The sequence below is a fragment of the Pseudorasbora parva genome, chromosome 23, assembly GCF_024679245.1.
Source record: "Pseudorasbora parva isolate DD20220531a chromosome 23, ASM2467924v1, whole genome shotgun sequence".
In the NCBI taxonomy this organism is placed as follows: domain Eukaryota; kingdom Metazoa; phylum Chordata; class Actinopteri; order Cypriniformes; family Gobionidae; genus Pseudorasbora; species Pseudorasbora parva.
The window spans coordinates 3,554,620-3,581,516 of NC_090194.1; the positions used below are offsets into that span (position 1 = coordinate 3,554,620).

Sequence of the window (26,897 nt, forward strand, 5' to 3'; positions counted from 1 at the left end):
CAAAGTACTCAATTTTATAAATAATCCCCATCACTTCATTTTCCTATATACGGAAGGAAAACTTTGACATATTCATGGTTGTAGCTAAAAAGATTCACTGATATTACTATGTATATTATAAGACAAAGGACATATTTTCATTTTTATTCAAATTGATAAAAATATTTTTTTTCAGTAGCTGTCAAAATATGTATCCTTTCCCTGTTTGACAGCTACTGCAAAATCCTGGTTAAAAAGGCCACTAGTAAAAAAAAATCTCCATATCTGAGGGGGAATGGATTTGGAAATGATTGGAAAGCAGGATCACAGCCGATCACAATGGAGATACTCATATTGTAGCTCAAAATAGCTAAATAAAAACACACTTTTCTCAGTGCTACTGGACTCTCCTGGTTGCAGCAGAGTCAGATTTGGTTGAAAAGTGATGTAAGTTAAAAGTGATTTCTGCAATCACTGCTATTTAGTGCTGAAAAAGTTGCTAATTCATCTATTATTTATCTATTTATATATGTTGTCCAACAGTGCGAGCGTTCATCATTATATCTGAGTTCCTCAGAGCTCGGCGTGTTTAGCGCTGCTGGTGGGTTATATTTGATACATCAGTATAAGCAGCACGATTTTAGGCTGCGGGGTGCTCTGCCTTCCTCGAGCACTTGAGAGATTTCACACACACGCTCACACACACCAGCTGCTTTATTGCTTTCGTACAGTATGTGCCGACAGTTTTGGGAAAACCTCATGTCATTTCAGATTTAAGAGATGGTTGCAATCGCCAACAAAAGGCCTCAACAACATATTTTTGGCTTTCTAATGGATGTTCCAACCACGCTGAACCGCCTTCCACTCCCTCTCGCTCGGGTTTGTTTTTAGGAGCCCCATAAGATATAAAGTTGTTTCCTTTCAACTGGAGTGTAAACATATAAAAGGTTGCAGAATGAGTGTGTTCTCGCTCGAGTGTTTGGAAATATCTCAGAACATTAAACAATCTTTTATTCCCAAAGTAGTTATTTCACAATAAATTAGCACATTGCTGCAGTGTTTCCTTAGCGTTTGGTTTAATGTACTTCCACCGCCTCATCGACACCTCAGACTCCTGCAGAAACACCAAACTAGAAAAGCTTTCCTTTTGATTTGTGTTTTACTGGATATAATTTTGCATTATCATTTATATTATTAGATAGCAAATTATTAACTTTTTAAGTTTATCTTGCATGTAAATGTCACTCCAAAAGAAGTCTTTTAGACACACGCGCACGCACGCATGCACACACACATACACACATATTGTTGATTTATTAAAAGTATAATTTATTTAAATATAATCATATTATATTAAAATAAACTTTAAAATTATATATATATGATTATTTGTTAAAATGTACTTAAAAATTATAAACAAATTATAATGTTCATTTATTAAAATACTTTATTTTAATATTATGTTAAAATATACTTTAAATTGATAATTTATATATATATATATATATATATATATATAATATTTATTTATTTATTTATTTTTATTCTATAGCAATCATATTTTTCTTCTTTGTCTTTGCAGTGCACCTTTCCCACAAAATGTCAGCGTTCTGATGCGCTGTAAACTGTACTCTATAGGTGACCTTGCTAAATTGACTAGTTGATGATCTTGCGGACAGACGCCTGTACTTTGTTTTTCTCCAGCTGCTAGCCATGAGACTTCTGGTGACTGTTCAATTGAAAACTTAGAGGGAGATAAATATAGCAGACGAAATTGTGGCCCGCTTTGTGTGAAACTCTAGAAACGGATGGTCTTCGGAGAAATCATCACTTGCCATACGGGGGATGATATTAATGCGAGTCCGCAAACACTGGGTGCGATAACAGCCAGGAGACTGATCAGCGATGCATCAGCCATTTATCGACCACAACTGCGTGGAAAACAATCTTGTGCTCCCTGACTGTTAGAACTTTATAACGTTGCCCTTCAGGAAGGACTGATGACAGCTCTGAGCTAAAAGTGAAACATAAACAGCTGCTGCCCCAGAGCGTGGGGGAAATGTAGACGCATGCATGTGGCGCTCCGCCATAGCCAGGCTAGGATGACACAAGTTTTTGGGGAGAGCGAGGGCGGCAAATGCCCTCGCCGCTAGGGAGAGAAGCCAGGCCCGTGCACCCAGGTGGTTAAAACATCCTTGGTGGATTTGGAACAGAAGTGCAATGCAATGTGCAGAAGGTGGCAGTAACGCGAAATATGCCAGACACCTGCCCTGTTTTATCTCTGTCGTAACGTGGACCCCCATTCTGGTGGTCGTTTGCACTCCAGATGTATTTATAAACCAACATAGACATTTAATACAGCTCATCACACCTTTTAGCACAGCTGACTTTAGCAATCAACACAACTAGCCTGCGCAAGAGCGAAAGGGTTAACCTTTTCCTTCCCGTTAGAAAAGGAGGGTGGAAAAACAGAGTGAGAGGTCATGGTGAATACATATAGTGTAGGGGAATTCCTCACTGTCCTTCCTAAACCTGCCAATGTTATCAGAGTGCAAGAGTGGAAAACCTGGTAAATGATACATTAGAGCAAAGTAAAACCTGGATTAAAGACTCTCAAGCCATAGTATGTTAAAAAGGAGGTCATTGTCATTGTGGTGGAGGGATTTTGTTTCTGAAATGTGTCAGAAGACAATGTACAAAGTAGCTGTTGCATTCTCAATTTTGCCACTAGGGACACTGTAGCCACTACTGATGCTCAGTTTTATCTCTTTTTCAAGTCAACTAATGCCAATCATTTTATTTCTGATTTGTTTATATTATTGCTTTAAAAATAAAGGGCCTTATCATACACTCTCTGCAATGTGACGTCAACTGTTTTCTGCTAGTTTCAACCGGACGAAGTTATCGTTTTGACGTCCAACTCCACGTTGTTTAAATGGCAAATGCACTCGCGTTCATCCATGGGTGTGTTAGTTGGAAAACCAGGTGTGTTCAGGAGCATTGTTGGTGTGTTGCTATTTTGAGGAACTGAAAACGACTGACCATTGACCAACACAAACCTGCTCTAAAGTCAATAGTGCAGTATCCTATTGTTTGTGTTATTTAAAGGGTACATAAAACACACCGTTTCTTCCAATCTCATGTTAATCTTGAGTATGTAAAGAGTTATAGGTGCCTGCAGGTATGGTCTGATGTCTTTTATTTTGAAATTGTCACAGGTTTGTTACGTAACTTGGTGTGTAAGTGCATATTACCTGTTAGTTGTGGATAGCATTGAGGAAGGGGGGAGTAGCTGGGACGTTCACTTTCTGTTGACATCATCATTTAGTTTTATTTCTATTGTGTTTATTTTGCATTTTCTGCCTTACTGTCTTCATTCGACATGCAAAATATGTTCATTTCAAAATTAGAATTAAAACCTTCTTAGTTTGAAACACATCATGGATTTATTCCCACTACTTAGGCTCTTAGCGGATACGGGCTGCCGCTCAAGAGCAGTATTGCATCCTTCATATCTCTAAAGAGTCTTTAGTTTTATCATATTTATAAAAGACAGATACACTGTACCGATTCTTTCTGAAAACAGCTGAACTCATGGAGGATTGCAGTGGGCGGAGCTTAAGAGTCATGAACACACACACACACTACATCATGCCATTATCCCTTGATAACTTTCGATTCGCTAAACGTTAATGTTAGTTACATTAGGTCAGTGGTTGTCGCTGTATGATAACTTTAAATGAGCTGATAACATCACCGTTTTTCTCCAGAGCGACTGTTCAGCCAAATCAAAGTTTGTTGCAATATAGTCCTGTTTAACACTGTGAAGCTGCTTTGAAACAATCGTCATTGTAAAAGCGCTATATAAATAAAGTTGATTGATTGATTGAGAGGTTGCTCTTTTGCCATAAATCGATGCATATGGCCGTCTGTCGGAAGCTAGTTACTTTAGTTTAAATATGGATATTTTTCTTACACAAACACATTGCTTTGCTTCAAAAGGTGTTTATTAACCCCCTGGAGGCGTATAGATTACTTTTATGATGGATGGATGGATGCACTTTTTTGGACTTTAAAATCAGGACAGCCATTCATTTCCAATATAAAGCTTGGAAGAGCACAATTTTTTAAATTTATTATATAAGTCTGATTGTGTTTGTCTGAAAGAAGATAGTCATACACCTAGGATGGCTTGAGGGTGAGTAAATCTTAGGGTAATTTTCATTTTTGGCTGAACTATCCCTTTAATGTATTAGCTAAGCACAGCAGTTTGCGTTCTCGAGTTTCTGCCTTAGAGCGCACACATGCGTTCGCATGAGTCTGAACGTGTGTCTCATCTGGTGTGTATGCGACAGACTCATGAAAACCATCTTAAGCCAGAGAATCTGATGAAAGCTCAGTGTCTGACTTTCCCGTGTCCCAGCACTCATTCCTAAAGTCCCAGGACAGGAAGCAGAGCGAGCTGCAGGCCTCAGAGAGTGTCTGGGTTTGGGCAGATGGGAGATGAAGTTTGGCTGAGGGCCAGAGATCTCCGGTGAGCAGAGAGAAACGAAAGAACATATGAGCAAAGGGATGGATATTCCACACAGCGAGGTGACCAGCGGCTTTTGTCATGTTAGTTTTAGTACTAATAATGTTCATTGGTAACATCATGGTGGCGGGTTTGCACAGGTAACCGCTACACTACCATTCAAAAGTTAAGCGTCATTAAGAAAACAATACTTTTATTTAGCTAGGATGCATTATACTGAGCAAAAGTGACAGACTTTTACATTGTAACAAAATATTTATATTTCAAATAAATGCTGTTCTTTTGAAATTCATATTCATTAAAGAATTATGTTTCCAAGTTTCCAAAAAAACAAATAACAACAAATATTTTAATAGTGATTATAATAAGAAATGTTACTTGAGCACCAAAAGGATCATGTGACATGGAAGACTAATGGCTACTTTAACATCACTGGAATAAATTACGTTTTAAAATATATTAAATCCCCCTGTAGTCAATAAATGTATCCCTTAAAACTCCTCTTTGATCACCAAAATGACATATGTAAATGTTTTTCCTGTGAAATTATAAAATAACTTGAATGTAACTCAACACCGTTGCCTCATTTAGTACGCAGTGTCATGAATATGCAAATGAGCCCCGCCTCCAATATTCAACAATGGTGTTGACTTTCAACACTGAGGGCCCTATTTTAACGATCTGAAACGCAAGTGCCAAAGCACGAAGCGCAAGTAACTTTGTGGGCGGGTCTCGGCGCTGTTGCTATTTTCCCGGCGGGATAAATGGCTCCTGCGCCTGGCGCAAATCTAAAATGGGTTGGTCTGAAGTAGCTTCATTATTCATAGGTGTGGTTTGGGCGTAACATGAATAAACCAATCAGAGCGTCACCCAACATTCCCTTTAAAAGCAGGTGCGCAAGTTCCATTATTGCTATTATTATGGCGTAAAATAACTGCTGCATCTGTGTAGATTACATGAGCAAAGTGTCTGCAAGTTGTGCACGCTGTACATTATGGTCAAGCATGCGCTCTTAAAATAGCAAAATGAACAACGCGCAACGCGCCACTGACTTTAGACTACGTTTTTCCTGGTCAGTGGTGCAATTGTTTAATGGAACAGCAAAATAGCACCAGGGATTGTTTGCGCTGGAACACGCCTCCTTTTTTGCGCTGAACCGCCCAGGGAGCGCAAGTTTATTCACTAGTTTAGTGACGTGCTTCTGTGGAGGGAAAAGCGTGCTTTGCGCGGGTGCAAAATAGGGCCCTGACTTTCTGAAAGCATAGTAATATTTCCTAATGTTATGTTTTTACTGTATTTTTAATAAAATAAATGCAGCCTTGCTGAGCATAAGAGATAAAAAAAATAACAATCTTACAAACCTCAAACATTTGAACAGTAGTGTGCATGTACTTTGTGTAAACATTTTTTTTTTGTTTTAATTCAGTCTTAAAACAATCATGAAACTATCAGTTTACATTTATTTATATAAACATGACGTTATAATGCAAACTGACTGGATCATTACAGATTCTGCCATTCAAAAGATTTTAAAAGTTCCCATAAACTCTTCTCCAAAAGTCTGAGGTAAATCCAAATTTCATGGTGAGGTTGTGCGCCATTTAAAAGATTTAGAAGGATTTGTTTCGGATAAGAGCCCAGATCTACCTGTCTCATTGCATCGCCTAGAGATATTTTTAGCAGTTAAGTCCTTTTCCTGTTTGGATTTCCATAGCTCGCTAATGTGGAGAAGACTGCAGCAAATATCTCAAGATTCAGATCAAGAGAAATGTATTACGCACTGAGTGTGAAAGTGTTGTTTCGACACAGAGAGCACAGCGTATACTTCATTAGGCGCTAATATTGCTTTATGAGTTTGCGTGTCGTCTGAATGGTAACAAAATAAACGTTAGCTTGGTGCAGCATGTGCGTTTGTTTTGTTCTCAGTGTGTATATATAAGCTTTAATGCGCCTGTGTGTTGCTCCGTATTCCCCTTGTTGTGTCTGGAGCGGCCTTTTGTGTCAGCTGCACACTGGTTTAATGTGAAGTTTAAGCCTCTCATGACGCCAACTAGGGTCTAGTTACACTAGTGGGAATACCTACTATTGTCCGCTAAATCCCTTCTAATTCCCAGGAATTCTGCTATCATTCCACTCATCATACTTCCTTGGTCCTGCCACACTTCTAAGTTACAATAAGTAATCTTAAAGGGTTAGTTCACCCAAAAATGAAAATTATTTCATGAATTACTCACCCTCATGTCGTTAGACACCCGTAACACCTTCGTTCATCTTCAGAACACAAATGAAGATATTTTTGTTGAATGCTGAGAAAGGCTTCAGAAAGGCCTCCATTGGCATTCAGTACATTCCCACTCACAAGACCCATAAAGGCAATAAACACATCGATACAAAGTCCATCTCACTGCAGTGGCTGTACAATTATTTTACGAAGCGACGAGAATAGTTTTTGTGCGCAAAAAAATCTAAATAATGACTTTATCAGCCAAGTTATTGTCTTCTGTGTAGGTCTCAGACATGAACTCAGGCGATAGCGGCGCTCCTCTTCCGGGTCATGTATTCGAATGGTGGAGCTGCGTCATATTCTCACGCATGCGTCGAGTTCACGTCAATAACTTGGCTGATAAAGTCGTTATTTTGATTTTTGTGCTCACAATAACTATTTTCATCACATTGCAAAATTATTGTACAGCCACTGTAGTGAGATGGACTTTGTATTGATGTGTTTATTGCCTTTATGGGTCTTGTGAGTGGGAATGAATGCCAATGAAGGCCTATCTGAAGCCTTTCTCAGCTTTCAACAAAAATATCTTCATTTGTGTTCTGAAGGTCTTACGGGTGTCCAACGACATGAGAGTGAGTAATTAATGAAATAATTTTCATTTTTGGGTAAACTAACCCTTTAAAGACACAGACCCTCCGCCAGGATGCCTGTAAAAGCTATTGATAGTTTAATGCGTCGCATGCCTATTGAGTAGCACAGTTCCGGCTTGCCGTACATATTTAAAGGTTGCATTTTTTATCCACTTTTAGTGATTTTGTGATGCCAAAATCTCTTCAGGCGGTCTTCCGATACAGACAAAGAGTCTGTCATTCTTCCAGACATTTTTGACGACTGCTATCAGGCTGTTTTTCATATATTGCATAGAAATACAATTACGCTCTAATGTAACACACTTTATTAGAAGAGAGACACGCGGAATATGAATTGTTCTGTGGTTGTCATAGGAACAAGAAGTTCTAAAACCCCCGGCAGCAAATGTTGTTCTCGCAGTCTTTGAACAGCTGGGGGGCTGTTATTGGCAAGGCATTGTGGGTCATTACCACCTTGCCTTTCCTGGGTCAAAATCAGAGGGATTTTGAGTTCTTGAGTTGCGTTAAAGACGGTGTTTAAAACGTGTTGATGTATTGACTGCGTAGTCATATATATTTTTATAGGACAGTCAAGATTGAGCAGATAAAAGGACCATATAACACTGGAGAAAGCTGTCTGTTAGCATTGACATTCATCTTAAATGTTTTGCTTGCTTTTTAAGAGGTGTCCAAAAAGAAATCAGGCACTGGGTAATACATCTCTAATATAATATAATGAAATATGCTAAGTTTTTTTTATTTTGTTTGATTAATCAGTAAAAGCCTGTTCACACAAAGGCGAATGAACATTTACATGCCTTCAGTGCGCCAGACTTTTTCTTTTATGCAGACTTTATTCTAATCTCTTTTCCATCACGCTGTGGAGAAAACTCACTGCTTTAAAAGCTCAAGCTCGTTAAAGTAGATTCTGATTGGCTATCAGTAATTTTTTTTTCTTTCTTTTTTTTCTTCTTCTTCATCAGCTGGAAGTTACTCCAATACTATTATTCCTTTGTATTGTTATTGTTATAGCTGTTTTCCATTCTCCTAGAATTAGAACGATTATTAAAACTATGGTTGTCTTGTCATTGGTGTGAACAGATCTTAAGTAGAAGTACTAAAATTACTAACATCAGTATTATTCAAAGGGGTCATGAACTGAGAATTACATTTTTCCTTAATCTTTTAACAGTTAAGAGGTCGTTAAAAATATCCTTTAAGTTTCATAACTTAAAGGTCCTGTTCTTCGTGTGTTTTTGAAGCTTTGATTGTGTTTACTGTGTGCAATATAACATGAGTTCATGTTTCGCGTGTAAAAAAACAGTATTTTTCACACAATTGACTTATCTGTACAGCGCTGTTTCCTCTGTCCTAAAAACGGCCTGATGATTTCCTTGTTCTATGAAGTCCCTCCTTCAGAAACACGTAACGAGTTCTGATTGGGCCAGCGCTTCCCGTGTTGTGATTGGACAGCAGCTTAGCGCACGTACCGGAAAGGTCTCTTACCATAATGGGGCGATGCAAGCGCTGAATGCGCGCTCTTCTCCACGTGGGAGAGCAATGAGACAATGCCCCCTATTTTGCGTGTTCTTGTGGGCGGAGCTTTAGTCAACAAACGGTTCTAGTGACGTCATTACAGCAGGAAGTGCAGCGGTGTAGTCCAAACCGGCCGTTCGCTGTAGGCTTTGAAAGGGAACTTCTGTTAAATAAAATATCTCGCTTGGCATTGAACTTTGAGCTTTATAATTTTACAGGTATTATTTATGCTCCAACAGCAACATTTCACACTAACTAAAGTTTGAAAGATGGAAATGCGAAGAACGGGACCTTTAAAACTTCTTTGTTATTCCAAAAACAGCTTTGGAATATTTATTTGTATTTGCAACATTTCACTGTGAATTCTCTGGTAATGTATTCGCAATTTCGGCGCAGGCTTTGCAAACAGACTTTTACAATATGTATCCGTCAGCAACGTTACAAACATGTGAGTTACTGTTTTAATTCTAATGCCTGATCTGTGATCAGTGATTTCTGATGATCATTCAATACTGTTAATGCATCAGTAAAGCAGACTAACCGATCAAAACCAATACTTCACATTGTTTCTCTTAGCATGAAATTAAACTGTTATTTAAATTGTGATTAAATTAAATACAGAAAGCAAACAAAGAACACTGTTTTTGCTGTCGCTGAAGCTGTCAATCAAACAGCACACGTTTATCTGGGCGTTTCATCAATCAAACTCTTACTGTGTTTTCATTGTTATTCACTGTGTAAATTTTTTTTGAGAGTGCAATAATCCCGTTGTCATCTGCTCAGTTCTCATCACCACAACCTGTGATGTTAATGGATCTAAATATAATGCTATATATTCAACACTTTTTTTTTTTAAACTCTGAAGTCTCACAGCAGCCAATCACAGCAGTGGGCGTTTACACTGAAGTCTCACAGCAGCCAATCACAGCAGTGGGCGTTTACACTGAAGTCTCGCAGCAGCCAATCACAGCAGTGGGCGTTTACACTGAAGTCTCGCAGCAGCCAATCACAGCAGTGGGCGTTTACACTGAAGTCTCGCAGCAGCCAATCACATCAGTGGGCGTTTACACTGAAGTCTCGCAGCAGCCAATCACAGCAGTGGGCGTTTACACTGAAGTCTCGCAGCAGCCAATCACAGCAGTGGGCGTTTACACTGAAGTCTCGCAGCAGCCAAACACAGCAGTGGGCGTTTAGACTGCAGTCTCGAAGCAGCCAATCACAGCAGTGGGCGTTTAGACTGCAGTCTCGAAGCAGCCAATCACAGCAGTGGGCGTTTACACTGAAGTCTCGCAGCAGCCAATCACACCAGTGGGCGTTTACACTGAAGTCTCGCAGCAGCCAAACACAGCAGTGGGCGTTTAGACTGCAGTCTCGAAGCAGCCAATCACAGCAGTGGGCGTTTAGACTGCAGTCTCGAAGCAGCCAATCACAGCAGTGGGCGTTTAGACTGCAGTCTCGAAGCAGCCAATCACACCAGTGGGCGTTTAGACTGCAGTCTCGAAGCAGCCAATCACAGCAGTGGGCGTTTAGACTGCAGTCTCGAAGCAGCCAATCGCAGCAGTGGGCGTTTACACTGAAGTCTCGCAGCAGCCAATCACAGCAGTGGGCGTTTACACTAAAGTCTCACAGCAGACACGCCCCTTCAAACAGCGTTCAAATCAGAGGCTACAATCAGGGTAGAAAATAGCGATTTATTTTTAAATTGTGAAATTTTTCGATGTAGAGGTGATGAAGTGCACCTCAGGAAACATTATAAAATAATAAAAAAATCCAGTTCATGATGCCTTTAAAGCTAATGCTTAAACTTAAATAAAAATGAAAGCTTAAATATAAAAAATAAAAGCTAAGGTAACAATTTATTTTACAGTGTCCTTGTTACATGTACGTATCATAGTAATAACAGTAAATTATATATAATTACATGCAACCTACCCTAAACCAAACACTAATCCTACCATAACCCTATAGTAAGTATATGCTGTTAATTAATAATCAGTACTTAAATATATGATTACACTGTAACGATGACACCTTCAAATAAAGTGTAACCAAAGCTAATTCTAAATATTAAAAATGCTAAAATAGTTTATAAATAGTACTAAAATAACACACTTTAGAGAGTAGCCCAGCCACCTTCATCTCAGCAGGAATCAGGTCAGTCACACAGTCTCCTTCGCTATATGTGGAGTCATTATTCAGAGTTCGGGCAGGAGGTCGGTGTGGCGACTGAGGATTAGGCATTTCACAGAGGTGCTCTGTGTATTAGAGAAGGAGGTTTACCCTAAAGTTCGGCTTTCTCTGGGGGTTTGAATGAGGGGTGGGAAGGGCAAAACCCACAAATCTTCTGTTCATCTGGTTCGGAGGGTATTGTGGTGTGGTGTACGAGGAACTTATTAGTGTTTATTTCTTTAAATAAGTGTGTGTGTCTGTGTGTCTGTGTGTGTTTGGTGGCCTGGTTGTTTGTGAAGGGGCCCTGCGCTGTAGATGTGGTGGTCTGCTGCAACTGGAACGCTAATGCTTCCTCTGAGGCCAGTGAGGAACAGCATGATTAGCCCTCCAGCCCCCCGGGGGGAGCCGCTGCGCTCTCCTTGCTCTAATTCACTTTGACGTCAACAGGAAGGCAGATCAGGTCTCATGAGGGGGAGAGGGAGAGGTGGGCTGCGGACTGTATGGCTGTGGAGGACTCTGGGGCTTTGAGAGGCTGCGGGAGGGATTACAAAACCCTAAAATGTTTTCTTTGTAGTTTGGAAGAAGCCCGGGAAAGGTTTCACACAAACCTATCCTGACAGACTGAAGCGTGGGGGGCTGGCCGCCATTCCTGCCATTCCCGCCCCTGACTTTATCTTTGTTTGCCCACCTACCCAAGCACACATACACACATACACACACACACACACACACACACACACACACACACACACACACACACACACACACACACACACACACACACACACACACACACACACACACACACACACACACACACACACACATACATACAGCCTCTATTAAGCCAGAACAGCAGGGCCCACACATACATATACCTTCCCACGCAATATCAAATTACTTTTCAAATTGTGGGGTCAGCAGGCCCACGGGTATCAAGCAGCGTCAATAAAAAAATATCCCCATTCTAAAAAGCATGTAGTGCTGCTTAAACCTAAATCAACATTTCTGGTCATTTTAAAAGATGCATTGCAGTCGGAGTAATAATCTCCGGTTAGCTGTAAATGAACAAACTGTACTCAGAAGGTTTCTCTTGTGTTGTAGACTGTCTGGAGGGCAGTGTGCCGTCGGACCGACTCCAACATCAGATGCTCCAATGCTGAGAACAAGCAAACTGTAAGTTCCTAAATCAACACTTTACATGCTTTTCAAAAACACATGTGCTCTGTTCCAAAAGCTAGTGAGCTGTCTGTTTTTTAAGACGTGCTCTTGATGCACTGTGTGCAGCCGTCTAAGATCAAGGTTGTGAAAATTCTAGATCGATCTATTTATCTATATTTGAGCTGCACGATTAATCGTTAAAAGATCACAATCTTATTAAACCTTTGAAGTATGATCACAGCGAACGTTCAGCTCTGTGTTGGCGCTGCTGCTGATTCAGAGAGAGCAGGTGTCATGAAACAGCTTCACAAACAGTCTTTTCAACCAGTCTTATCTTTATTTCTGTCTTACAAACATTCAGATTATCACAGAAGAACTGGGATAAAAGTTTCTGGACAAGTAGTCTTGCGTAGCCAGACTTTCATATTGACGGCAGAAGGTCTGGACTAGTGCTGAGCAGTATACCGGTTCATACCGAATACCATTGCTTATTTTTATACCACAATTCCGGTATATGTCGCTTATCTATCTAATCTCTTTTAGTTAAAAATTAAAAATTATTAAATTTTTTCCTTACATTTAAAGGGATAGTTCACTTTGAAATAAAATTTTGATATGTTTCAGCTTACCTCATGGGCATCCGAGATGCAGGAGTATTTGTTTCCCCAATAGTTTCAATTTTGATCATTTTAGGTCAAACCGTTCTTGTCTGTGCCTCTCATAATGCAGGTCTATGGTCACCACCTCAAAGAGCATACACAGAGAAGTCCAAATTAAACAATCCCCCATCGTAAGTACACACTGATGGCCTAAGACACGAAACGAGCGGTTTGTGTGAGAAAACGAACAGTATTTATATCGTTTTTACCTCTTGTACACCACTACGCCTGACTGATCCGAGGGCGCCGCGTGCGTGTTTCCGGTGGTGTACAAGAGGTAAAAACGATGCTACAGTCACCAGCGCCATTTCCGCCTTTCCGGTCATGAGTACGAGGTAACGCAGTGTGTTGAAAATTATGTTATGACGTTACTCTGTGCGTTCGCTCGCCGGCTGCTATGACACTTGTTGCACTGCTAAGAGTAAAGTGTTTCTGTAAAATAAACTGGAAATTGTAATTGCTCAACCAAACAAAATATATAACACTGGCCTAGTGTATTTTGGATATTTTACTGCAAACATTTTACATAGTGCACTTTTAATAAAAAAAAGTACATAATAGCCTACTGGGGGCGGCAGTGGCTCAGTGGTTCATGTAGGTTGTCTACAAACCGAAAGGTTGGTGGTCCAATCCCCAGTTCCACCTGACCAAGTGTCGAAGTGTCCATGAGCAAGACACCTAACCCCAGCTGCTCCCGACGAACTGGATGGCGCCTTACATGGCAGACACCGCCGTCGGTGTATGAATGGGTAAATGTGAAGCACAAATTTATAGCACTTTGGATGGCCATAGGGTCTGTTAAAAGTGCTATATAAATACATATATATATGTATATATATGTGTCCATTTACCATTTACTTAAAGCTAAATAAAATAATTGCTATTTTACTAAATTTTTGTCTGTGCTGTTTTTTTACACTTTCTTAGGGCCTGATCACACAGAACGCGTTTTTGCAGCGATAGGTGCCTTTTTTGAATGGATTTCGGTTGGCAGAGAGCGTTACGCGCCCTGGGCGCCTCGTGTTTTAACCGCCTGCTGCGCCTTGCGTTTTTGAAGGAGCGCTCCGAGCGCATGAAGTTGAAAAAAAATCAACTCTGAGCGGAAAAGCGCCCGACGTCATTGCGTATATTTTCTGTTGTCCAATCAAATTAATGGAGAGGCGGGCGTTACCTTGATTTGACTGACAGGACAGCTGATTCGGGGGTTGCCTAGAAACGTTTAAAAAACTGCAGTGTACTGCTCTTTTTTGAATTAAAAACGGCAACCAAAAAAAGCAGTGCAATGTGCCTCGCGTTTTCGAACCTGAAAAACGCATTCTGTGTGATCGGGGAAGAATGGTATTTTTTTGCGGTGGCACTTGGTTTGCTGCTGACGTTGCTCATTCTCAATCATAATTTATGAGGTTTGGTTTTGGTTCGGTTGCTAGCAGCTGCCTATGTAGGCAGTAGAAAGTCAAGTAGCTCACTAGGTGTTGGAACAGAGCCATACCGTTTGCCAAACTTTCCACAGATTCACCTAACAGCTTTTGTAGTCATGCATTAAGTGCTTTTTCCATAATTATACTTTCACTGTGGATTATTTTATAGCATTGATAGCACATCAAGGTCTCTCACTTTATTGTGGAGGGCTGATAAATATGCAGTGTCACCTTTCGAGCTGCCTAAAATACCCAAACCTGTGATTTCACTGCGGTGGTATCGCTCTTCTGGAGTCGTAGAGTTATTCCTTGCTGGTTTATTCAGAATTGGGCCTTTACAGACACAATTTGAAATGAATTTTCCAATGCTTGCTGTTCGCCTGCAATCACCCCAGCTGTGTTGTTTAAGAGTTTGTTTCCTCACTTTAATAGCACTTTTTGTTATGTCCTTACAGAGTGCGAATTTGTTGGAAAACACAATTTGTGTCTTTAATGGTTCGTGGGCTCAGGGTGGAATTACGTTGTGGATGAGTGAGAGAGGCCGAGTCTGAGGGAGACGTTTGTGTGTGTGGCAATATGCAGAATGGTTAACTCTTTGCTTTACAGAGGGGGTAAAAGCCAGGCAAGGCTCTTTAATTGAGTGTGAAAACAGCTGGGTATCTAGTGCCATTTTCCCCCACAGCAGCATGGAAGTGACTATCTCAATATCCTCCCGACTCTAATCGCTCATAACCCCACATTCCCCCTTTCTTTCTCTCCCTCTCGCTCTCGGAGCCCTGCCGAGGATTGTTTTACGCTTAATTTTGTTAAACCTAATGAGATTTCCCTAATTAAATCTCCTCCTGACTGGAAAGCGCTCTCTCTCCTGTCGAGTGAAGTGATTGTTTGTAGATCTTTTAAGACAAATAAACATTTTCGGAGCGAAAGCACAGCACACGAGAAATGGAAGGAGCCCCGGTGCTACATTCATGCTTTGCCTAATGTCGTTTCACCTACATTTTTACCTTCTCGAATGATCAGTACTAGTTCCTCTGGTCTCATCTTACAGCTAAGATGAATTCACTTATTGTACTTAATGTCGAATTTTAACCGGGAGCCATGTTGGGATGCTAATGTGATGCTATTAACTCTTTTTTAGCATAACAGTAGATAATAATCAAACAGTTACCTAAAATGATTCAGTATGGTTCTTTTTTAGTCATTAATTTAAATAAACTGATTCACTTACATGATTCATTTGAATCAGTTTAACATTTAAAAAATCAACAGATACATGAGGAGTAGATGAATATGTATCATATTCATGTTTAATATAGATTATATTGTGTATAATATAATATAAAATACAAATACTTAAACATATATTTACAAATAAATAACAGTATAACATAACAGTAGCTAATAATCAAACACACTTGCCTAAAATTAATCAGATTATTTTTAGTGAATTAAATTATTTTAGATAAATCATTCATTTATCAAATAAACTGATTCACTTATATGATTCATGTGAATCAGTGAAACAGATTCATGAGCAGTAGATGAATCTGTATCGTATTGATGTTTAATATTGATTATATTGTGTATAATTTTACAAAATAATATAATATATAAATACTTAAAACTTTTAAAATATTAAAGTGTAAATGTAAAAAAATAAAAAAAATAAGGATTTATTTCCGAATAAATTGCTCAATACTGTGAAATGGCAACAACCATGGCAGTGATTCTAGACAGATCCACAACTGAAAGCGTCTATTGTAGCAATATTGTCATTTATATAAATCTGTATGAATATGTATGTGTGTGTGTGTGCTAGGGTCTTGTTTTGTGTAGGAAAGTGCCGCTGGGTGTGTCTGGTCCATTGAACTCTCTGAATAAAAGGCCTTGAGAGTATTGTTGACTGCGGTCATTGAGCTGGTATTGTGGATGCCCCCTGGGAGACTATTGTGAGACACGACCTTCTGTTTCCCGTGCCGGCTCCGGAAAGCTAGTGCCAAGACGCCTTTACACACATCACAGACACACACCATTCCAACCAGACCCTATTCTTTGCCCCCTCCTGTGGACCGTTGGGCAGTCTGCCCAGTTCTTGTGAAAGGTGCCCTCTGATTTTACCCCCTCTGATCAGGTTTCTGCCACCAGTTGCCCAGTTTGATGCGAGTAAGTAGGGTGAGGAGTCTGGGGAGATGCCCTGTTACTGGCACCAGCAGGCCACACACAACACCTAGATCACCGTGCGGTTATTCATTATTCAAGGACTGACTCGACAGAGCGTCCTTTGCGAGGAATGTTACTGTTGTTTATTCAATGTAGACTGAATTGTGTTGAGTGCTGTTAATTAATTTTCCTTTAAAATGTAGGGTACAACTGGGCTAAAGGCTCCACGGGGTAAAAGGCTCCTTTGATTTTATTCTCCTGTAAACCACTAGAAGGCACAAAAACTTGCCTCAGCCTTTCCAAAATAGCCGCTTTTCAAGATGCACGTGGAAATTTCTCTGATCCCTGACGTGAGCTCAAAGTTGATTCTGTGATAATTTGATCTAATATTTGATATATGTAGCAAATGAGAATTACTAAAATGATTGAATATATATTTTGAGACAAAAGTCTTCTTAATGATTTTCAGTTTTGTTCAAGGTAATTAAAGCAACAGTTTTTCAATAACAGATATGTAAAAATAAGTAAAAAAGTTAGTAAAAATAAGTAAGTAAAAGTAAGAATATGTAAAAATATGGTTTTCCCAGCTCTTCTCTTCAGTTCTTCACTCATTCTCTATAGGGTTCAGCTCAGGAACTGGGACGGTCATGGCAGAAGCTTTATTTTGTGCTCAGTGACACATTGTTGTGTTGATTTTGATGTTAGTTGTGGATCATTGTCCTGATGGAAGATACAACCATGGCCCATTATAAGATTTCTAGCAGAAGATTTAGATTTTTTTATCTCTTTGGTATTTGCTACAATCCATAATGCCATGTGTCTGAACTAGATGTCCAGGACCTCCAGCAAAAAAATAGGCCACAACATTAAAGATCTAGCGGTGTATTTAACCATGGGCATGGGGTACTTTTTTTATTTTATCCCTGTTTGCACCTATCTAGTGGGTTTTGCTGCCAAGAAGCTTTTTTTTGTGTTGTCTGACCACAGAATCAGGTCCGTATGAAGTTCCAATCGTGTCTAAATACTGAACCTGCTGGAGTTTGTTTCTGGATGAGTGAGGAGGATTTTTCTTGAATCCCTCTTGGAACAACGTGTGGTGATCTAGAGGTTGTTCGATTTTTTTTTTTGAAGGCTTTCTAACCCCAAGACTGAACAAATCTCTGTGATTCTCCATCTGTGATCTGTGAGAGTCTTTGTCCACTTAAACGCTCCTCCTCTCGTGCATTAGGACGACACACACGCACACACACACGCACACACACACACACACACACACACACACACACACGTCCTCTTCCAGATTCAGAACATCTTTAGTTGATTGATCTTCTTCATTATTGTCCTGATGGTGGAAATGTGAATTTTCAATGCTTTCGCTCTTTTCTTATTTTGTGAAGCTCAACAATCTTCTGCTTCACATCAGAACTATATTCTGTGCTTTTACTCATTGTGATGATGATGATTAAGGGAATTTGGCCTTTGTGTTTCCTCATATTTATACTCCTGTGGGACAGGAAGTCACTGCTGGACAATTTCATGTTTCTAGTTACCCTGGTGTCCAAATATTGAGCCTAAATTTAAACTAAATTAAATTATGGTTTGGGTGAATAAATGTTCAATGGAGGGACAGAAAAAAATTTCAGATATCATTAAAAATGTCTTAATTTGTGATCCGAAGAAGAATGAAAATCTTGTGGATTTGGAACGATGACATACATAATTTGTTTTGTGTGTGTGTGTGAAGATCCATTTTGATTTGATGTTGCCCAGTGGATGTTAATATTTGTTTCATATAGCATCAGTTTACATGGGCATTAACAGTACAGTACCTTGTGTCATCGAGGAGTTGATTAGTACAATTCCTTTTGCTCTTTCTATAACAATCTCAACCTCATCATCATCACCATCATCATCTCCAGCACCCCTGGCCTTCACCCTGAGTCTGTTCCTCATCAGCCTCGATTAGCATTATGTTGATTTAGCCTAGCAGCCCCCACCAACCCAATGGAGGCTTATTAGTTTGAATATTTTTTTTATTTATTCCCGTTTTCTTGGGGTCCCTGTCGGCATTTCCAATTACTCTCGCCGTTCGGCTGTAATTGCCTCCGTGCTAATGGCTGCCAGACAATTGTGCTAAATGAGGTGAAGGCGCGAGGCAGCGAGCTCGACTTCATTAAGAGCTAATGGGATTTTATTGGGGGGACTGAAGACCCAGCTCATCAAAAAGGAGAGATGGAAGGAAAACAAAACAGATGGAGGAGAAGAGGCTGAGAGAGTTTTATAGGCGTTTTCTTCAGTGTCTGCTTGTCTTAAGTTATGTCGTACAGGAATGTGCAACCCTACTGTTTTACTGTTAGAAACACATGCACACACACACACACACACACACACACACACACACGCAGGTATCTGTCTTTCTCTCGAACACACAGATACGCGCAAAGAAGTACGCGCTCCACTAAACAAACATCCACTCGCGCATGTAACCGATAGATACATGTATAAACACATTAAAATTCAACATAACATTCATGCTTGAAAAGATGAAAGAGAAGGAATTACAGTGAAGATTTGATGATAATCTGTGCATGTCAGTTTGATTACACAGATTTCTTAGATAACATAAATCGAGAGCCAAACTTTGTGCTTGAAAGTGTGCATCACTTCTAGTTGAAATAGAGCATTTGCTTGACTGTAATCTGAAAAAAAAATCACAGATTTCACTTAGTTTTTCATAGCAGCAGTTTTATGTTATGAGTAAATGGTTTGATGTAGTTTAGATATGATGAAAGATGTCTGAATGACTGTCATATAGATGTAAAACAGCTCCATCTATAAATCAGAAGATTTAATGTTCATTTAAAACTAACCCATGAAACACTGGTGTTTGTTTATCTCTTTCATTCCAGCTTATTAATATCTGTGTGTGTAAGAGAGAGACAGAAAGCCTTTCTGATTGCTCATACTAATAGAAACAACCTGACATGGATAGCAGTTCCTCAGTGTGTCTTTTGTCGTGCTGTTCTGCTTAAAACAAACGTACTGCTCTGCTAGTGTTTCCAGGGTTTGGCTCTTCAGCATATTTACTGACAACAGATGCTCTTCTAACTTTTTAAGACTATAGCTGTGCACACTTGCATTTGTTGTTTACCATGCTGGTGGTCTGCCACTTTTTGCTTTATTTTTTTTGCAACTAATCATATTTGATTTAGTTCACAACACGATTCATATAAATAGATTATTAGGGGCCAAGCACAGAGGGTAAATCTTCATCCATTTCTTCTTCTTCTTCCGCTCTGGAAGTCTATGACAGCCCATAAAACTGTAGCACACTGATAGAGGTCGGTGTGAATATTAACCACACCAATTTTGAAATCTCTAACTCCATCCCTCTAGCGCCACCAATTGTTCGATTCCCAGATTTTCCATCATGGACATTTTTCCACCATTTTGAATGTTCTGTTGCTCCTATTTTCATGAAAATTGAGCTAGATTATCTTCAGACCATGCCGATAAAAAGTTATGGAATTCAAGTTGATTTAAATCCATCGTCCATCAAATCGTTCTTGGATAATGTGCGCACAAAATTGACAAAGTGCCCGCCAAAATGAACGTGAGGTTATATCTGTGCAACACTTTAGCGTATTCTTAACAAACTTGGTGTGTATGACAATCATGACCTGAAGCTACCTGCACAGTTTTGCTGCAGTGTCACCTAGAGGTCAGGAGATATGTTATTTTATTTTTTATAATAATTTCTGAATGGTTTGGCCAAAAAAAAAGAAAAAAAAGTGCAGAAGGCCAAGTCGAACTATACCCAATTTTCCCATATCGGCCATTTTGGGTGTATCGTTATGAAACTCAGTATGTCTTCGGTACCAAAGGTTCTCAAAAAGTTTTGGGGCAGTGCCACCTTGTGGTCAAAAGTTATAATGAAATTTACAAAAATGCGAATAACTTTTTATTAAATTCATCTATTGTAATGAAGCTGGTCTTCCTGTTTGGCCAAAATGACTCTGTGGCTGTATCTCTGCAATGCTTTCGGCATAATGTGTCAGTGTCACGTCACTCACACGACACACAACACATCAATTTGTTCGCAGTGCCACCTATTGGTCAAACGTGATAAACCATTTAATGTTGTACTAGTGATTGTATTTGCAATTTTTCAGTTTTTTTCACTAAAATCATATTAAAATATCTTTAATTGCTTAATGTTGCAGTTGTTCTGATGCTCCCAGCCATGTTTGGCATTATTTTTGTTCTTTGTGCTTGGCCCCGATAATTGCTGCTTGCAGCTATATTTTTTATTATTATTATTTTGTTCCAATAATATATTTAAGATCCCATAAAATGGCATGATGCATGTCTTTTTTTTCTTTCTTTTTCTGTGTGAACATTTTGGCACGTTTGGGCAAGAACTCATCCTCATAATAGCCAATAGGCTTTATTTAAGTCACAGCCATGAACATGATTTGCTACTTGCTATTTGGGCGGGAAATGCTAAAGACATGTATTTGGACAAAAGCTGCGTAGTGCAGAATGTGTCATCAACATTTATTACACTAGAAATACTGTTTTTTTCCAACTTTTAGGGATACACTTGCATATAGACTAGCATATCTAATAACTAATAAACATGGACTAAAAACAACAACACTCACTTTGATTTTATTGGGTCTAATTGATCAAAACGTTATCAAAATATAATTTTTTATAAGGTACCCAATGAAATCGAAATAATTTATCATGTGTATTAATATCCTTGTGTGTTCCTGCAGGTTGACCAAGTTCAATTTTAACATTTGTATAGATAAACATAAAAATAATGTTGATGAGATTGTTATACTCAGAGAAATTATTTAAATAGATTTTTTATATTGGTGATACTGTCTTTTCAGAGGGAGTATTGTTCTATATTCTGCTACAGTATATAGGTTTAAGATCACTTTACCTGTCACCACTGCATACAGATTTGTGTGCTCAACCACAGGGCAGCTGCTAAACTGATTCAGAGACAGTGTTACCGTGTAATCGGGTTATCTCCGAGGTGGAAAAGAGAGGAAAATCTATGCCCTGATTAGATAAAAGGCATAGCTTCCAGCCATAACATCTAACCATAATATGACATCAGATAGGCTCTGGCAATGTGAAAAATAGGGCTCTGTTTTTGTCATCCTCTGTTTCTTTATTTATTTACTGTAATTTTAGATTTTACAGGGGAACATCTGTTTTGATTTGAATGTAGGATAACGATGGTTTAATGGATTATGCTATGGATAGAGTGAACAACCGTGGGACGTTCCTGATTGATGTGGATGGCTTGAGTCACAGCTCTGGTTTTTCGGAAGTAGTTTGCCAGGGAATTTTTCAGGGAAGGAGTGAGAGTTTGATGAAAGATGGAGTCAATGAGTGAATGAAAGCAACTTCAATGACATGCTGACATAAAATAAAGGCAGTGGCTATTTATACTGTAAAAATAGCAATATGTTGTATTTACACTATGTAAAAATTGTAGTATTTCCATTGCAATAAGTGTAAATAGTAGTTAGAGCTATTTATACTTATAAACTGAGATACTATTTACACCTCAGTGTTGTTGTACACTAAACAGTATGCAATAAAGACAGTGTAAATTATTATTTTTATTAAAATTATTATTATTTGGGACAATAAAGCCTTCCCAATACCTACCCCTAACTGATAAATACTTTATTATTAAACACACATTAGACACTTTATTTACACTTTTTGAGCATTTTCTTAATTTTTATTGAGAATAAACGATGTGTGATGGGAAAGGGGAGTAGTGTCAATTTGTCAAAAGGTGGATTTGAACACGGGTCGATTTGCATCAAAACTTTCTGCCACGTACCATACCCCTACTACTACTGTTGTTAATCCATTCATAATTTGTCTGGCCCATCCAGACGTCAGTGGGCGGAGTTAGTGTAAATAGACAATACTTAAAATAAAATATTCTGTGATTAACATGATTTCTGATAATCTGATTTGATGTATAATCTACAGTCAGCCAGTCATCATCACAAAATAAACATCAAAAAGGTGAATTATTTTATTCCAAGAGACCACAGACATTGAACTAGCACAACTATGGAGGTAACTTGCCAACAGTCACCAACGCAAACCCTCTTTTAGCGTTAACAAACACTGTCAGGATTTACTAAAGACGCACAGTGAAAAATTTCAAGAAGTCCTCGCTGCAGCTTGAAGCACGATGACGTACTGGATCAGATCCAACGCGTACTGGACGCGCATGCGCGGGGGTTTCATTCACAATTGGATGACGTCATACACGCATGCGAAGTAGAGTTTTGGGGACATCATTGAATGCACAGGAGAGTTTTGCTGGATAGATACTCAAACGGCTCGCGCAAAAATAATGATTAATAACATGCTCATCAGGACACACGTTTTGCATTTTCCCTTGAATGTGTAGGCTACTGGTATTTTAAGCTCTTTACAGATCGTGTTGTATTGTACCTTGAGGATTAAAATTACAGAGACAATTACTTGACTCATTTTTCCTTCCACTCAACAGCAAGTATGATCAGAATATAAAATTGTAACTGTTTTGCATGCATGTACAGCGAAACTATGTAATTTAGGCATCACATTTATGAAAAGATAATTTATTCATCAATAATTACTTAATACTATTTATCAGTAATACAACTACACAATAGAACATCATCTATATACAATATTGATCATACATGTCAAGACTAGCGCATACGCATTATAAATTAACCCAGAGATCGGAATGAATGACGTTGCCATAACGATCCACCATCCAGTACGTATTGGATCTGATCCAGCAACGTCATCGTGCTACAGGCTGCAGCGAGGGGTGTCTCAAAAATTTGTGCTGAGAAAGCATGGACAGGGTTTGTTTTTGCGGCTGAGCATATTGCATATGCTTTTAGGAGCTTCCCTTTTAGACACAAAACTTAAACAGTACTTAAATGAATCACGCAAGGTTTGCGCTCATCAATTTACTGGAATTTGCGCCATTATTTGCCATCCAAAAATAGCATGTCTTAAACCAGATGCTAATTGTGTTGGTCATGATGAAAATGATTCGTCTGTGTCTGTGTTCTTTAATGTGTGTGTCGTCAGTAGATCACGTGCCGAACTTTCCACTCCCATCGGCGCTTCTGTGGAATTGCGCTCTCGTGTTAATTTGCCGTTTAATAAATCTCCCCTTAGTGTCCATTATTTAAAGAAATTTGACAGAACACTGCAACTGACCAATCAGGATCAAGTATTCCAGGGAAAAGTGCAATAATACTGCCTAATATTACTTTTCCCCTTACCCCTTGGTTACATCAGCAGAAAAAGTTATTACATTTTGATTAAACTTTATGAAAGCAAGCATTTTTGCTCTTTAAAGTAGCATGCACTGAATAATCATGCACAATAAGACCAGCAACATTATTAAGAAAGTAAATGGGGTCAATTTTGCTTTTATGGTGTTTTTAACCAGACACAGAGGGCCTTAAATGTAATTCTCTGCTCCTATGGATATATTTTTTCATAGATGGTGATAAAGAAGTGAGAGAGTGAGTGACTGAATGAACGGTTGAGTCAGAGAGAGGAAGAAAGAAAGTAACCCTGTCCCGGTGCTAACAGCTGTGTTGCAGCTGCCAGTGGCTCCTGCTGAGGGTGAGCAGCTCAATTCTCCAGGGTCAGATCTGTGGTATGGCGGTATCCGTGGCAACGGGCTTTGGGCCTGTGCGGCAAGAACAATCCTGCCTCTGAGAGCCGAGCGCTGCGCTCTGAGCTCAACACACCGGAATGTTCTACACCGAGAGAGGGAAAAAGAAGCAGAGGAAGAGGGTGAGGGATGGAAACAGAGATGAGGTAAAGAGAGGGAGTCAAATGAGAGAGAAAGAGGGGGTTAGGAAGATCAGTGACCCGTTAGGAAACGTACAATTTATTGCCATTAAAGTCCTCATGAAATCAAAATCAATTTTTTTTTTTTCAATTTTTATTTACTTTGTTAGCACATATTACAGGTCTTAGGGTGAACAATTAATCAGTGAAAGTTAATACACAGAAAAAAATTGTTTGCCGTAGTAATCTTTAATCAGAATCTGAAAAGTTACTTCCGGTCTGGAAACGGTGTTCCTTCTCAGATGATGTCCGTTTGACGGCTTGCGGATTAAAATGCGTAACCACTCCCCTCTACCGTTCATCTGCTATGAGCGAAAGATGGAGAGGAGGAGCGCTAAAGTCAAACCCTGCCCTCTGGTCAATATTCTGTTTCACTTGAAAATGCGTCACAGCACTAAAGGAAACTCACTCGCTACTTCCATTTCAGTGGGACTTTAATATCAATAAAATTATTACATATTATGGTATTTTTTAACTCATTTATATCATTAATTATATTACATTTAAAGGGCTCATATTTAAAATTTCCCTTTAGCTTTTGTGACGACCCTGAGTCTCCTGTCTTCCTAATTGGGCAAAATGGGAGGAGTTTCCGATTAGTCTCCTGTGCTAATTGACAATTACTTAGAGTGTATATAAGAGTGATGTGTATCATTATCAGTAGCTTCCTCTGTGTGATAGATCTTCTAAGAGATGGCTCTGTGAATGATGTAAGCTCTTATTGATTATTTCTCATTCATGTTTGTTGGCTAAGTCATGTAGTGTATTCATATAGTCTATTATATGTTTATTTGTTTCTTTGATCCCTAGACTTCTGTTTGTTTATACGTATTCATTCTTTGTTGTGTTAATTTCACTTTAATAAACTAGTTTTCATTAACTAGAAGTGTTGTCCGTTTTCCCCTTTTTATGTTGCGACTTTCAACGAGCGGGTCGTAACACTTTTGACATATAAGAGGTCATAATCATACTACAAGAATATCTCGTAAGTTTCAGAACTGAAAACGTCCTTGTTGTAACCAATCCCAGAGGACAATTTTTATTTGTAGAATAAGCCTATAATAAATGGTGAAAGACCACCTCTACAGAAGAATTAGATAGCTTTGGCTCCGCCCACTGGTGTGTTAGTGAGATGACGAGGAGAGAAGAGTGATACAGGATCACTGGACTAAATATAACATTACCTTCCAAAGGACCCTAATGCTAGGAATGTGCTTATTTATTTTCAACAATGTGAATGTGTCAGTTGATCATTATTTATTTGTATTCGCTACATTTCACTGTGGACTCTGAGACTGTCAATCAGTCGCAATTTCAGCGCAGGCTTAGCAAACAGACTTTTATGATATGGACTCACTTTACAATCGCTGGAGCTGTCAGTCAAACAGCGTGAGTTTATCAGTGACTGAGCTCTGGACTCGTGCCAAAACTCCCGTAATTATCAATACGTCTCTTATTTACATTGTGTTTGCATTCGTTAGTTTGCAGAAATCAAGTTGACGAGATCCTGCATTCATGAGCTCAACATGTGTGTGATCGGCTACAATGATCATCTCTGCAACCTTTCATCTCACCATCTAAATATAATGCTATAGATCTGAATATAATGTTATAATCAACACTTTTCTTGATTAGTTCACCTAAACAGCTGTAATAGTAAAAAAGTGCTAAAAGTCTTCGAGAGTGTTGTAATCCAGTGTAATATGATGTCAGCCAATCACAGCAATGGGCGTTTACTCTGAATTCTTACAGCAGACACGCCCCTATAAATAGAGCATGCAAATCAAAGGCTAAAATCAGGGTAGGAAAAATGCCTTTAATTTCTAAATTTTGACAATTATGACCACAATAAATACTATACAAAAGTAAACAAAAATGCAGTTCATAACCCCTTTAATATACTCTGATAAAATGTAAAAATAAATAAATAAAAATAGGACAAGGTTGACTAAATATGATGAGAACTCAAAAGTGACACAGGAGGCCCGTCCACACTAAGAACGATGACTATATTAGTGTCCACACCATTGCATGATATCTTTCTGTTTATTATAAGTGTGCCCTGCAGTTTTGTCGTCTGTCGCTTTAAATGCTCACTCGTTAAAGCACAATGGATTCTGATTGGCTGTCTTTATTTTTATATTTCATCAGCTGGAAAAATCGTTCTGAAAGTGATATAGTTTCTCTGTGTTATCATTATAGTTGTGGTGTGGACTCTGGCTCTGCTATTCCTTTATATTTAGAAGGATTTTTAGACTACATCCTTGTTATCATTATAGTAATCGCTCTTGGTGTGATCGAGCCTTAAGAGTAAATTAAATAATATCTTAAGGTAATTAAATGTGACATACACTGATGCGATTTATATGTACAAAGCGATGGGTGACTCACTTTACATTCGCTGGGGCTGCCAATCTAACAGCACGAGTTTGAACTCTTTTCTCTTTATTTTTTTTTGTGCTTTTTTTTCTCCCAACTTTTGACTTGGTAGAACTTTTAAGAAGTAACTGAGAC

General features: G+C 38.9%; 1 protein-coding gene across 4 annotated transcripts in view; it reads left to right on the forward strand.

The window, feature by feature from the left end:
* Positions 1-26,897, forward strand: part of LOC137062575 (homeobox protein PKNOX2-like) — a 132,605-nt gene that overhangs the window by 30,642 nt on the left and 75,066 nt on the right. For all 4 annotated transcript variants that reach the window (XM_067433456.1, XM_067433455.1, XM_067433461.1 and 1 more), the window contains one exon: positions 12,173-12,244. The gene's annotated coding sequence lies outside the window, so the exon portion shown is untranslated. The remainder of the gene's footprint in view (positions 1-12,172; positions 12,245-26,897) is intronic.